Genomic DNA, 13,569 nt, shown 5'->3' on the forward strand with positions numbered 1-13,569 from the left:
AAATCTGGAGGGCATCAATCCAACAAGGATGCAGGACCAGCAAGAAACTCCTGAACCTCGCAGAGATTTCGCCTCGGTTTTCAAAGCTGGCCCCACGACACGTTTCCAAAGCGCTTTGTTCCGAGGTGACGGACGGAGCAGTCGCAGGGCATCCCTTCCCCGGGCAGCGTGCGGCCGGCGCGGCGGAGCACCGGGCACCGCTCCCCGCGCTCGGGCCGGCCCGGGCCGCCACCGGCGCCCGGCGCCACCCGGCGGCCGAGCCGGGAACCGCCGGCCCCACTCGCGACCGCGCCGGGACCCGCGCCCGAACCCGCGCCCACCGAGGGCGGCCCCGCCGGGCGAGCACTGCGGCACCGCGGCCCCGGGGCGGCAGCCGCGTCCGCCCCATGCCAGCCCACGACACGGGCGGCACGTCCACGGTGCGACACGCGAGGCACGGCGCAGGAGGTCCCGGCTCGCAGCGCAGCCCAGCCCGTCCCGCCCCGCTTCCGCCGCAGGCACACACCTGTTACCTGGCCCGGCCCGCGGGGTGAGCGCTCGGCGGCACCCAGAGACCCCCGGCCCCCCGAGGAGCGGACAGCGCAGGGAAGCGGCGCGGTGCCGTCAGCGGGGATGGGGACGCAGCGCGGGGCGCAGCGGAACGCGCGGGGCGCTCCGGCCGCACTCACCTGGGGAGGAGCCGGAGCCGGGTTCGCTCCGGGCGGGCGGGGCGGAGCGCGGCGGGGCCGGTGCGGGCAGTGCGCGGCGCGGGCCGGGCCGGCCCTATTTCTGCTCTCCGGGCCGGAGCCGCCTGACGTCAGCGCCGCATTTGCATATTCCGCCCAATCCCGGCACCTGTGCGGGCGGCGGGACCGCCCCGGGGCTGGGGGGGCAGCGGGGCCGGGCCCCGGCAGCGGGCGGGAGCATCCCGGAGCCGTGCCCGGAGCGCGGGGGGTCAGCAGCTCCGGGGGATGCTCGTGGGGCCGTGGTACCGCGGTACCGCGGGGTGCGGCTGCTGAGCCGCCCCTCGGTCTGACCGCCCCCCGCAGCTCCGGAGAGCTGGTGCGGGGCGATGGCGACACGGGACCGCTGGCCCCACGCCGTGTGGCCGTCAAACGGGGGAGACGTCGTGGGACACCGGATTGTCTGCGGTGGGACGCCGTGACTTGCCACAGCGGGCACTGCACGGCATTGGGCTGTTCTGGAGGTGTGCCTTCTATTCCCACGTAATCATGTTTATAAAGAGAGGCAAACATCAAAATTCATTCACTCTCCTCTTCTTCATCTCATTTCCAAAACAAAATTGATATAATAATTTCTTATCTAGCTTTTAACAAGGATGTTTGCACGATCAGGAGGCATGGCAGGACCACAGAACCAGAATATGTCTGTATTTGTACCAAAAGCTACAAGGAGGTTTAGGCAAAGGTGATGGAGCACTCAGAATTAGCAACAGGAGAGGAGCAGTCTAAAGGACCTGATAAAACATGACAAATTTTGTGTTTCTTCCTGTAAAGAATCTTATCGCCTGCAAAATTAGTTTGGATTTGCTATTGGCTTTAGCAGGAAAAGGACAGGATCCCTCTCATAGCTAGTAGACATGGGCTACTCTGGAAAACTGGGTCTGAGTCCAGGAGAAAATGTGCTTAGTAAAAAATCAGTCTACAAAATTCAGCACGAAGTTGAAGAAGTGGCTCTTTCATAACTAAATTTGGGCGATTTTATTTTCTCTTTTCTATTTTCTCTGCAGGAAATACCAAGTGATCAGACTGGTTGGTTTTCCAGAACCTTTGTTTCTGGCCTGTTAAATCCAATACCACTAAAATATTTTCAGTGTTTGCAAATAAATGGATCTTTTTCTCCCAAACCATCACAATGGCTCATAGGGATTTGTTATTTTGTTATCGTCTTCTTTAGACGATACGAAATTGCAGATTTAAGGTTTAGATTTTAAAAAGAAATCACAAATGCAATTTAAAAAATGGAGTATCCACAGTGAATTGTGCCCAGGCAACATAAGAGAGGTCTTTGCAGAGTGTCCTGGAAGAAATGAGTCTGTATTTCATAGGTGCCCTATAGGTTTAAGAGATCTGAGGTTTTAAAAAAATAACACTGAAATCTAATCAGCGACAAATAGGATATCTCTGGTGAGATCTTTTTTTCTTTCCTGAGAGGAAAAAAATTGGAAATAATATCAGTGCAGACAATTCTTCCCCATTTCCTGAAGGGAAGGAAGAAAAGTCTCTCCACTTACCAGCATCATTTATTCTATGAAAATATGTCTGTGCTGTCAATTTGAAGTATTTACTAATCTCTCTGTATCTCTTCAAGTTGGACATAAATACAAGATGCATTAGTAGACATCTGAAGTATCTGCACAGCCTGTGTTTATTTATATCCACACATGCTGGAGGATACAGAGTTCCTTCCCCACCAGCAGCTTGCCTGGGTGATATTTGCCACCTCACTTTTGTAGCAGGAGGAACATTTTGCTCATTTTACATCATCTGATGCAGTTTTCAATGCACAGGCTGGGGCTGCCGTGTTTCTTCAAGGGGCTGGCAGCCAAGGCAGGTGGCAGAATGAGCTGTGGGCAGTGCCACGAGCCTGGCAGGACCTCCCTGTGCCATCAGCTGTGTAACCGCAGTGAGGGGCTGTGGGGTCCTATCGCCCTGATTTTTAAAGATTTTCTAAGCCTTCTGATGTTTACATTCTTGTAACGAACTTTCTCACACGCTTTCTGTAAATAACTTATTGTTTTGCATTCTTTTATGGAGGAGGAGAAATTTGATGGACTGTTGGTTTGTCCAGTGTCATTGGAGAGGTGGCACTTTCACCCTCCAATCCGCTGTCACTTTTGGAAATCTATAAATGTTGGAGTCAGAAATAAAACTTCTCTTTTTTCACCTTGAGAGCAGCGGTGTGTGCATCGTGTTGTTTCGTGTCCTGTAGTGACAGGTCCCTCCCTGGAGCTCTTAGGGCTCACCACCTGCTTGTGAACCTTTAAATAAGCACCCTGAGCATCTCAACAGGTAAATAAGGAATAAATTTGCCCTGCACAGGGTTGGACCAACAAGGTCTGCTCTTCCATCAGCTCTCAGGTGCTGAGGGTGTCCGTGCTCCCAAGCCAGATATCCCTTTCCCACCGCTGACAGAAGTAGGTACCTACAAGCATTTTTAGTGCCTCCTCTCACACATTTGGGTCCTGTGCATTTCTCTGGTATTCTGGTTCAAAATCTTTTGGTGTTTCCAACCTTTTGCAAGTCTTGTTTATAAAAAGCAGATGGAAGCACCCCTCATCACACCCTCTGCTCCAGCCAGCTCCATACCCCACTTCTGCAAACACTTTCAATCTGTCCTGAGACCTTTAACAGCCCTGTGGAAGGGTGTCTGCATCCCAAGAGGTGTTCTTGAACAGATGCTGTGGGAGCTTTTCAGGGAGGGAGTTGGCTGTCTTCTTGCTCTGGTTCACCCACCTTTGTGAAGCTGAGCAAAGCAAAAAGCTTTCTTAGAAAACTGAAAAAATAAACTGAGCAGGCTGGCAATGAAAAGGTGATAAATTCCTCATCTTCAGGGCTGGATGAGTTTGAAGCAAAATAATTGTTGCTTTCTTTTGAACTGGGAATTGAAGAGACCCAAAAAAACAATGATTGCAGTTAAAAAGAAGAGAAAAAATTGATGGTTTTAAAGACAGACTTGAGCACCTAAAAAATCCTAGGCAGAGAAAGGGGAGAAATAAGCTTTTTTTTTTTCATCAAAACACAGGATAACCTGTTCACTGTAATGAGATTTAAAGCATCATCCCATTCCTTCTGTTTTAAAAAAATGGATATTAGAACCAGAAAACACTGGAAGTTTAGAGGAATTGAAGTTGCAAGAGACAATAGATTAATATGATGTGGGCAAATTTGAGGATTGTGAAGAAGGAGAGACTTGTACCAGTCCCAGCTTTGTGTACTTCAGTGAGAGGAGCTGGAAATGTGCAACCTCTTGTTAGCTTAGACTGATGGGGCTTCAGGAATCTGATGAGAAATTTTAAACAGATTGGCAAGGCACAGCTCTGTGTCACTGAAGATATGATCCCATTTCAGGGTGACCATGACAGTTGGTTTAAGGAAAATAGTTTTAAAGAACAGATGATCATCTCTTACACAGCTTTTCTTTCCTGATTTACAAAAACCTGCACAACAGAGCAATGCAAATAGCCAAGGCTCCCTGAACTATACCAGCAAAGGAATTAACTTGTAACCATGTCAGCCATTTGAAGTACTTCCAAAATCTAGCAAGCGATGTTGAGAAGAAGAGAAGAAGGCTTCCTCTTTGAAAATTCAAACCACCATATCACCCACCTACCTCACTTGTCCAGTCTTGCTAGCTTAATGCAGTAACTAATAATGATATTTCAAAAGAACATTGTATTCACTGGGAACAAGAAGCTGAGGAGGTAATAGGACAACAAGATTCATGCTCATCACTTTGAGTTATTTGAACCAAGAGCCTAAATCAGACCTGATTAAGATCGGAACTCAAAACAAGATTCAATCAAAACTAGAGATATTAAACAAATACAAATGTGACAAGAGTCATGATTCAATTATTAGAAGTCCATCTTTTAATTACTCATTAAGATGACAGTGTGTATCTTTGCCTATGTACATTTAGCAAAGCCTTTTCACTTTGACAGTGCATAAAATTATCCCTGCCAACTGTATTTCTCTTACTTTTTATGTCAACTCTATAGTTACCAGTTTTTCATTATCCTCTTGCTCACAAATTAACAAGGAGAACAAATTTAATAGCAGCCTCAAACCTTTAGAGATTATGTCAGCCTTGTGTATCTGTGCCAGTTAAATTACCATTTATTTCTGCTTAAATTTAATGTGGTCATCTTCATACAAACACACATATATTCAGAGCCTGCTCTCGGGGTATAGCAAGCACACAACGAGGGGCTGCTCTGAAAAGCTGACATGGAGCTTGGACTTGAACTTTTCCAATCACATCACCCTGCTTAAGATGCAGCAAATGGAGAGGACCAAGGTCAAGAGCTTCAAACACACAAGGGGATTCTCTGGGTGCTGCTCTCCCACATCATTACAAGCTGGAATACCTATGAACAAATGTCTGCAGCAGTGGAATGTTCTTTGGGTGGTCAAAATGGGTTGAGGCACAGATCTAGCCAAGGTGCTGGCCTTGGTGACCCATCCTCTGTCTTTGTTGTGGTTTCCTAAATGTTTGGTGGGTGTTCTGTTGCAGTGCTTCATCCCTGCCTTCATAGCTATAAGTCCAAAATACAAAAAATTGTAATTTTTTGTGGTAAAATAAGTTTTGTACTGAAGGAAATGCGAAGGGTGGAAACAGTGGTTTGATTCATTTCACAGCTGTAGTCTTTTTTGATTTGTTTGTAATTTTCTACGCTACTGCTTCCAATTTGATAGTGTCTGGGCATCGGATGACAAAGGGAATGGGATAACAGATGATGAGCTCAAAATACTGAACACTATCACACTTACCCTTACGTGTACCACAATCAATATGTCTCTTTGAGGAAGGAACCATCAGCCACTGGGCAAAATTTGGAATATAAAATGTCACAGGAACTCAAGGCACATTTCTTATTTCTTGGGAGTTGTCAGAGCAGCTGGCTTGTTGCTGTGTAGCGAACATGTGTAGTGTTCAAATAAATAGCCCCAGAGACCTGAATTCAAATTGCTGTGGCAATTTTGAGCAGCTCCCTCCTTCTCCATTGTCCTGGGAGGCACAGGCACATGGCCAAATATTGGAGGGAGCAGTGGGAGCAGATCGTGTGGCCATCAATCCAACTTGTGGCTTTGGGAATGGCACCAATTTTCCTCATTTTTTTCCTCATATCTGAATATTTTGTTGGTCTCTTCTCCCAGACACTGTCAAAAGCAGCGAGCAGCATTCATCTGAAAACAAGAAGGGACTTTGATCCATGAATGTGGATAATAACAGGGTGTTTAGATTTTTCCCAAGCTCGTTGGCTATTTGCAAATACAGTCAAGTCACAGACAAGCCTTGGTGCAAATTCTAGAGCATTTGGTCGTCTTTCTTTCAAGCTTGTTTTTGAGAAGTTTAAAGCAAGGAGCTCTAGCAGAGATAGAGAGAGACACGGGACTCCTAATCCATGTCATCATACTCCTTATGTCAGAGAGAAAGAGGCAGATGGATGAAACAGGTGAAGATAAAAGAATAAGCAGAAGAAAAAAGCAGGAAGAAATGTGAGCCTGCTTTATCTGAAACATTGGAAAAAGCTTTCTTAAGCATCTTCACATTTTATCTCATTGAATAGGTTTTACTTTGCAACCGTGCATATCTGTGCTGTGTATCAGGATCTAGAAATGCATATGAGCAAGGGTGAATTGTCTGCAGATTCCTAAAATTGCCTTTACAGACAGATGGCCAGAAAGCAGCTGGGAGGGAGAGTACAAGCAAGGAGGCTGTCGTTCTTCAAGAAAAATTAAGAAATTAAGCTGCACCATCAGTGCTAAGAAAGACAAACCCCTGCAAAGCATGAGCCAGGCTCAGTTAAAACAGCAATTAAATGATTTAGAACAAGTCTGCGATCATTTACAATTTTTAAAGGTGAAAGGTGTGATTTTGGTAATGCCTTAAAATTAAAAGGCCAGCCACTCCATCTTTAAAACGATGGTTTCTCTCCTGGAAGACTTATCTCATTGTCAGTCCATTAGCAGCCAGCCAGAACCCATCCTTACAAAAATAATTGGCTATTGATATATGGTAATACTGAAAAGTTATTCTTATTTTTGTTCCTTGCTACGGAAAGATGTCCTCTCCAGCCTACACTTTCAATCATTATAAATGCTACTGTGAAAGACTAAAAACACTGTTCTGAGATAGATTAGGATCCACTTCACAAATAAATATATTTTACTACTGAGAGAAGAAGCAAATGTTACTGGTACTGAGTGTTTTATACACAGTAGAGACCACTTAGGCTGAAATATTCCCCTCATGTTAAATTAGTGTTTCTGGCCATGCAGTCCCCTCTACATGACAGGCTCCTGGGCAGGGTTTATACCTGCTGTGCTCAGGTGAAGATTTGGCTCTGAAGCACAGCAGTAACCCCTCTGCTTCCCATGAAATGGGGTGGAAAAGATAGTTTACCTTGAAAAACGATTGTTTACCTCTAAAAAGGATGGTTTCCTGTGACAGTGTTCACAGGGGTCTGAGGATGAGGGAAGAGATGAGGATCTGACTCCATATTTCAGAAGGCTTGATTTATTATTTTATGATATATATTATATTAAAACTACACTAAGAGAATAGAAGAAAGGATTTCATCAGAAGGCTAGCTAAGAATAGAAAAGGAAGGAATGATAACAAAAGCTTGTGTCTCAGACAGACAGTCTGAGCCAGCTGACTGTGATTGGCCATTAATTAGAAACAACCACATGAGACCAATCACAGATGCACCTGTTGCATTCCACAGCAGCAGATAACCATTGTTTACATTTTGTTCCTGAGGCCTCTCAGCTTCTCAGGAGAAAAAATCCTAAGGAAGGGATTTTTCATAAAATGTGTCAGTGACAGTTTCCCAGAGACAGGCAGGGCCCACTGTTCTCTGCAGTGACCACGGTACCAAATTCCCCTTGGCCCAAGGAAGGGTTGCATCCTGTGCACTGCTGCAGTGCCTGGATCCTGGAGGAACTGGAATGCTGGGAACAGCAAAACACCTCCACCAGCACCCACTGTGCCCTGTAAAATTTGTGCCCAGGCTGGAAATTTGGCACTGAGGCTTTAAAGCTGCAAGGAGCTGGTGGCAGATGCTGCACTTTCAGCCAAGCACCCCTCTAGAAGAGCTAATAAAACCAGAGGACATTAGGCTTCAGAATGCCATGTTTTAAAGATAAAAACTCTCTGGCTGGAATCGTACTAAGATTTTTACTTTCTTGTGGACAGCTATTTGGCTGCTCTGAAGCACAATCCCAAGCTGAAGTGAGACAATGGGTTATAAATCTCTGGCTGGGATGGAATTCAAGGGAGAAGAGAGGAAGTGGGGAAATAATCAAGCATGACAGAGAATATTTGGGACCATAGTTTGAGCCAGTAGTCAAAATTCCTCATGCTTAAGGCTCAATCACACACCAATGAGAAAGTAAGGTGCTAAACAGCTTCAACAAATCTGTCTTGGGACCATGTATAGAAAATTGATTTTTGGTTATTTTGCCTTGTATATGGCAACTTATTTGTGGCACATTTTGATAAAATATTTTAAGGGGTAAAAAATAAGTTTTAGATTTGTTTCAGCTGCTTATGGAATTATTTTTTCCTTATATATTTTTCATGTTTGGCCAAAATTCTACTGTAACTCTTCCAATACAAACATATCACTTTCATTAGTTGCTACGCTGAGTCTCTGTTATCCGTTTAGCAACAGTCTCTGCTGCAATAAAAGAAAATGTATTTTTTCTCTTGTCTCCTATTGTTCAGAATTACACTTGGATATTACATTGTCAATGTTTAGTATTATATCATTTCCTTGACAATTCATTGTAATCAAATCTTCCACAAAGTCAATAGCAATGACATTTTTATAAGGCATTGTCTCCCTCAAACTATTAGGTGATTTCAGATCTTTGAATTTTCTGATGTGAGAATAATAGAGACCTGGAAGAAAGCATAAAGTCTGGGCAAGTCATTCAAGCAGCCATGTCATTGCTCAGCAGCCAAACGTATGGGTCAGAGCTCTCACTAGTTCAGACAGGTCACTCAATCATATGAATGACTTTTATTTTCTCTAGAAAATAATGCAAAATAAATAAATGAGCTAGCAGGCCTACTGGAGCCAATAACAGTATTTCTACTGCACTTAATGGACCAGATGTTGCCTTTGCAGAGGTTTATGTGATGTTACACTGGGTACATCTGTGCTGCAATGCAAATATGGCACTACAAGTCACAGGGAGGCACTTAAGCTGGTTTAAAGGAGGCACCAACAGCTGCAGCACTGCAGAACAGAGAGGAGGCCTGGAAACGCCAGCCCAGCCCCAAGGATCTGTTTGCACCATGAAGTGGTGCATAGCTGTGTGCTGTCACAGCCACTGTGCCATGAGGCTGAGTGCTCTTCCTTCAGCATCCTTTCAGCTGAACACAGCTTTCACCACCTGCCTCCTATTCAGCTCCTCAGGATAAATTTCGGTTTCATGTTCTGCCTTTAGGAATGGCAGGGTCACTCTGCTGGGGGTTACTCAGGAGTGGAAGGAACCAAAATGGGAGCAAAGTCAAAATTAGGAATGAATTAATTGAAAGTTTGCACAGAGCCAATAGAAGTTTTGTATGAAAGGAAATGGCACAAGTACATCTTCCTATCTCAGCTATTTACAAGTACAGATTGAAAAAGTATTACAGTGAATTAAAATAAATCAAAATTCTTTGTAGTTATGCTTGCTACACTGGGATGTCATAAAAAAGAATAAAGGCATATCTAAATAAGTTCAGCCTTTAGAGGAAAAGACTCAGGAGGGACATCACTGCACCTGCAGCTAGAGAGGAAGGGCAGCAAGGTGAACCAAGTGTGTCCCATGGGCACACAGACAATGTGCATGGCCAAGGGTGCAGGATGCATGATCTGGTGGATAAAGGGAGGGAGAAGTAGCCCCAAGAGCAGTTAAAGACAGGAATAAGGACTCAAAGAAGTTGTAGGATCTTTCCTTCAAGGTATTTGGAATTTGAATTGATGAGTCCTTGAACAACCTGCCCCAGCAGAGCCTGCCTTGAGCAGGAAGTTGGGCTGAATGACCTCCACAGGTGCCATCCACATCATTTTGTCTGCACTTCTGTTATTTTCCAAATAATTTTTGATTTTGGCCTCTGGAAAAAAAAATATCACTTAGTGAGTATAACCAGCTAAATCCATGACCACTTTCAGGCAATCAGATTGGGATATGCATATTTTGATGCTGTCGAAAGCAACAAGTCTCCAGCTGACTTGTAACTAAAAGAGCCAAGCAGAGGCTTGGATTCTAAATCAATAGTGAAAACTGATCTACAAAGTCTTTTTTTATGCCTAGAAGCAGAAGTTCTGATGAAAAACACATTTAGGATATTAGGATGAACAGTTGTGGCTGTGGTATTAAATAAGATTAATACATGTAAAAAATCTCTTATTTCATTCTCACCCTCACAACAGCTCCTGATGCAGTCTGAACTGAGATATTTCACCTACACTGTGTCTGCTCTCTTGTGGTTGTGGATGTTCTGGTTGATGCTGCTCCATGTGGCTGCTTCAGCAGAGATTTCCAACATACAAACTCAGCATCTGCAAGAATTTTCTCACAGAGCTCCCTTCAGCCTGAGATTTCTTGACTTGCCTTTAAATAATACTAGTGCTGCTCTTGAGTTCTTGAATCACTTCCACAACTTCCTGGCACAAACTTGGTGCATACATCCCTCTCCTGTGTATTTTAATGTTACTGGAGGATCTCTCAAATGATCAGCACAAGAGGTGACTTAGTTCTTCTTTCACTCGCAGCACAAATCCTGCAGTCAGTGAACTCTCTGGCAGCTGATAAATAATGTACCAACCTGACTAAAAACCAGGGTGTACCAGACACAACACAGGCTGTGAAGTAGCTGTGCTTTCTGACTTTGATTTGAGCTTTGAGGGAGTGCAGTAACCTCGGTGTCACCAAGACATCAGCAGCACAACCCTCAATTAACTTATTGTTTCTGTAGCAAGAAGCAAAAGCAATGCTGTTTTTGAAGATATTTCAATTTCTCTAACCCAACAGCACTACAGAGCAGAGCAATGGTCTGAAAGGGACCAGGTGCTGATGAGTGGCTTTCTCCCAAGAGCGGCTTAAACATGGTCGAAGAATGAAGTGTGGAAGTACTTTGCAAGCACTTATCACTTGTGTATGGGTGATAGAGCTACATCTGTGTAAACCACAGGCATGAGTTTCATTGATTTGGATGGGTAATTTATTTCTGACTCCGCAAGGCAAACCCTTGGGGACCAGCAGTCAATACCAGTAGAAGTGGATTAGCACAAGAACACATATCTTTTGGGTCAGTGGGCAGAAAAAATAGTTATTATTCCTATTAGCTCAGATTCAGGTGGAAAAAGAAAGGAAAAAGTGTCAGCTGCAGGCTCTATAAATGGTATTTCTACTTTTTCTTTGATGAATTACAGAATCTGCCACTATTCTGTTTGGTGGGGTTTTTTTGTTCTTTGTTGGTTTTTTTTATAATATTGATGCATTTTAAACAGGAAGAAATAAGAGAATAGGGACAGATCTAGTCCCTGTTCTCATCTCACCTTCTTCATGCATTGTATAACTCCCTAATGGCTGAGAACCTGCTCAAGACTCCTCATTGTCAGCGTGTTCAGGTCTCGAGGGACAAGACCCACAACTGATATTCAAGACAATATATTCCTGTCTATGAATAACATGAAGAAATTAATCCTTTTTTTTTTCCCTCTTGCATCTCACATGGCCTTAATGAAGATTTTGAACCCTGTCTCCCCAGGGCAATGGGCACCATCTAATATCTTCATTTAAATAGTCTCTCCCTGCCTGAAGCCCCAAACTGAAATCTGAAAACCAGGAAAATTGTTCACCCCAGGCTTACCAAGCAACCTACAAACAAGTTTCTGCAAATAACTAGGGCTTTAAACTAAAAAAGTCACAGCATAAAGAGGAAATACTGCCAGGCTTAGAGGTCTTTACCTTTATAGGGATGCTGGAGTCAAGGCATGAACCTGATGGAACTTGATATAAAAGTCTTTTAAAACCAGGACAAAACCTATTTTTACAGCATTGTTCCCATGTGAAGTAGATAAAACTTTCCGCTTTCCTCCTGCCCCACTCTCCATGCTCCCAAATGTCTTTCCACCTCACACAAGAGCAATTTGCCCCACTGGAAGATGTGAGCTTTGTGGGGAGCTTGTAGCTCCATGTGGAGAGCTTCTCCCCTGGGAAGGAAGGAAGGAAGAGCTCCTGATTAGCTCCTCCATTTTGTTCTCATTCACTTACAGATGTGGCAAGATTTCCAGAAGTATATCTGGCCTTGAAATATTTTGAAAATCCATGAATTTCTGTGCTCCAAGACCTATGCTGGATGTAGTTTTGGAAATCCTGCTGGAGAGTGCATGCAGCCCTTCTCCAGCAGCACTTGATTGCTCCATCTCAGGTGATCAAATTTCCTCCTAATTATTTCTAGACATTCATAATGTTTCTGCGTTTCCAAGAAGGCACAGAAATAGCCTGTCCAGGAAATCTGTGTGGGTGAGGCTTTGTTTCAGGCAATCTTGCCAAGAAGAGGGATGTGAATGTTTCTCCTCACATGAGTAGAAACCTCCAAGTCATTGTGCTTTTCTGGTGAAAATAATGACAGTAACATACTTCAAGCATATATGGACATATTGGTTCAAGGTCCAGCTGGCAATTTTGCTTTGTTAGGTGATAGGTTTAAGTCCTAAAGTTCTTATTGATAAAAACCTTCCAGTTTTTGTGGGAGTGAAAATAGATATCTAGACCAAGATTTGGCCCTCAGTTCAACTGTCTAACTGAAGTTTTTCTTTGATTCAACTTTAGGAAGCTAATGAAGCCAGCTGTAATAGAGTTGGAAGGAAGTGGGCAAGAATTAGAAAAACACACATGAATAAATCACCCCTTTTCTCCTGTTCTTTCAAAGATTACAAATATTTAGACTGCCACAAATGTCACATCATCAAAAAGCTCAAACTCACCAGGTATTCAAGGTTGCCCTCCCACTGGAAATGTAACAGGCATCCAGGTAGCAATGACGCTGTGTTGCCTCTCGAACAGTCACTGATCCTGGTAGAGAACCAGGATGCAATCAAAGTAGGAAGACCATAAAAAACTGATGTGCTGGTTGAAATTATTTATCCAAGCAACTTGATGAATACCTATAAATAAGAAATACAATAGCAGTGACTGGAGTTGGCTCAAAAATTATCCACAATTAATAAATCGACCCTTCCTATGCACTGTGTTATTTTCCCTGACATTTTCACAAGCTACAAATCTGATAATACAATTAAATGACAAGTTCAATCACTTCTTTATTTCATGTATATGTATAATATAATATTTTATAGCTATATTACAGAAATGACTGCTTACTCACGTTGTATCTTCCCTAGCATAATTCAGAGCTTTGCTTGCCTAAGAAATTACTTGTCTGCATTTTGATTAAAAAAGCAAAACCTCATTGTTTCCATGGCAAATGGATTCAGTCTTTAAATGAAACTCATTGTCACATCCTTTTCTATGAAGCAAAGGCATTCAGCTTCTGGAATGGCTTTAACCTCCAGCACGGCACTTTTGTGTCTGTATCTGGTCCACCCATAATTCATCCCTCTTCCAAAGCTTCGTCAGTGGTTTGTGCTCTGTACTTAGTTCCCAATGAACTGGCTATAACACAGTAGTTACAGCTCCCTGGAAAATGACACACAGTAACTCTGTCAAGTTTTTTATTAGCTTGGATAGGTCTTTTATTTTAGCAATGTCTTTTATTACCTCGGATAGCTTTGAACTAGTTCTGAAGTGGATGAGTGAAGACCTGGAGATCCAATTTTAT

General features: G+C 43.7%; 1 protein-coding gene across 4 annotated transcripts in view; it reads right to left on the reverse strand.

The window, feature by feature from the left end:
• The window catches only part of FSTL4 (follistatin like 4), a 220,281-nt gene extending 207,522 nt beyond the window's left edge, over nucleotides 1–12,759 (reverse strand). For 2 of the 4 annotated variants that reach the window (XM_030957558.1, XM_030957555.1), the window contains exon 1: nucleotides 669–778. The gene's annotated coding sequence lies outside the window, so the exon portion shown is untranslated. The other 2 variants (XM_030957556.1, XM_030957557.1) reach the window with 2 other exon arrangements.
• Between the last annotated feature and the right edge of the window lie 810 nt (nucleotides 12,760–13,569).

The sequence above is a fragment of the Camarhynchus parvulus genome, chromosome 13 (genome assembly GCF_901933205.1).
Source record: "Camarhynchus parvulus chromosome 13, STF_HiC, whole genome shotgun sequence".
Taxonomy (NCBI): Eukaryota; Metazoa; Chordata; class Aves; order Passeriformes; family Thraupidae; genus Camarhynchus; species Camarhynchus parvulus.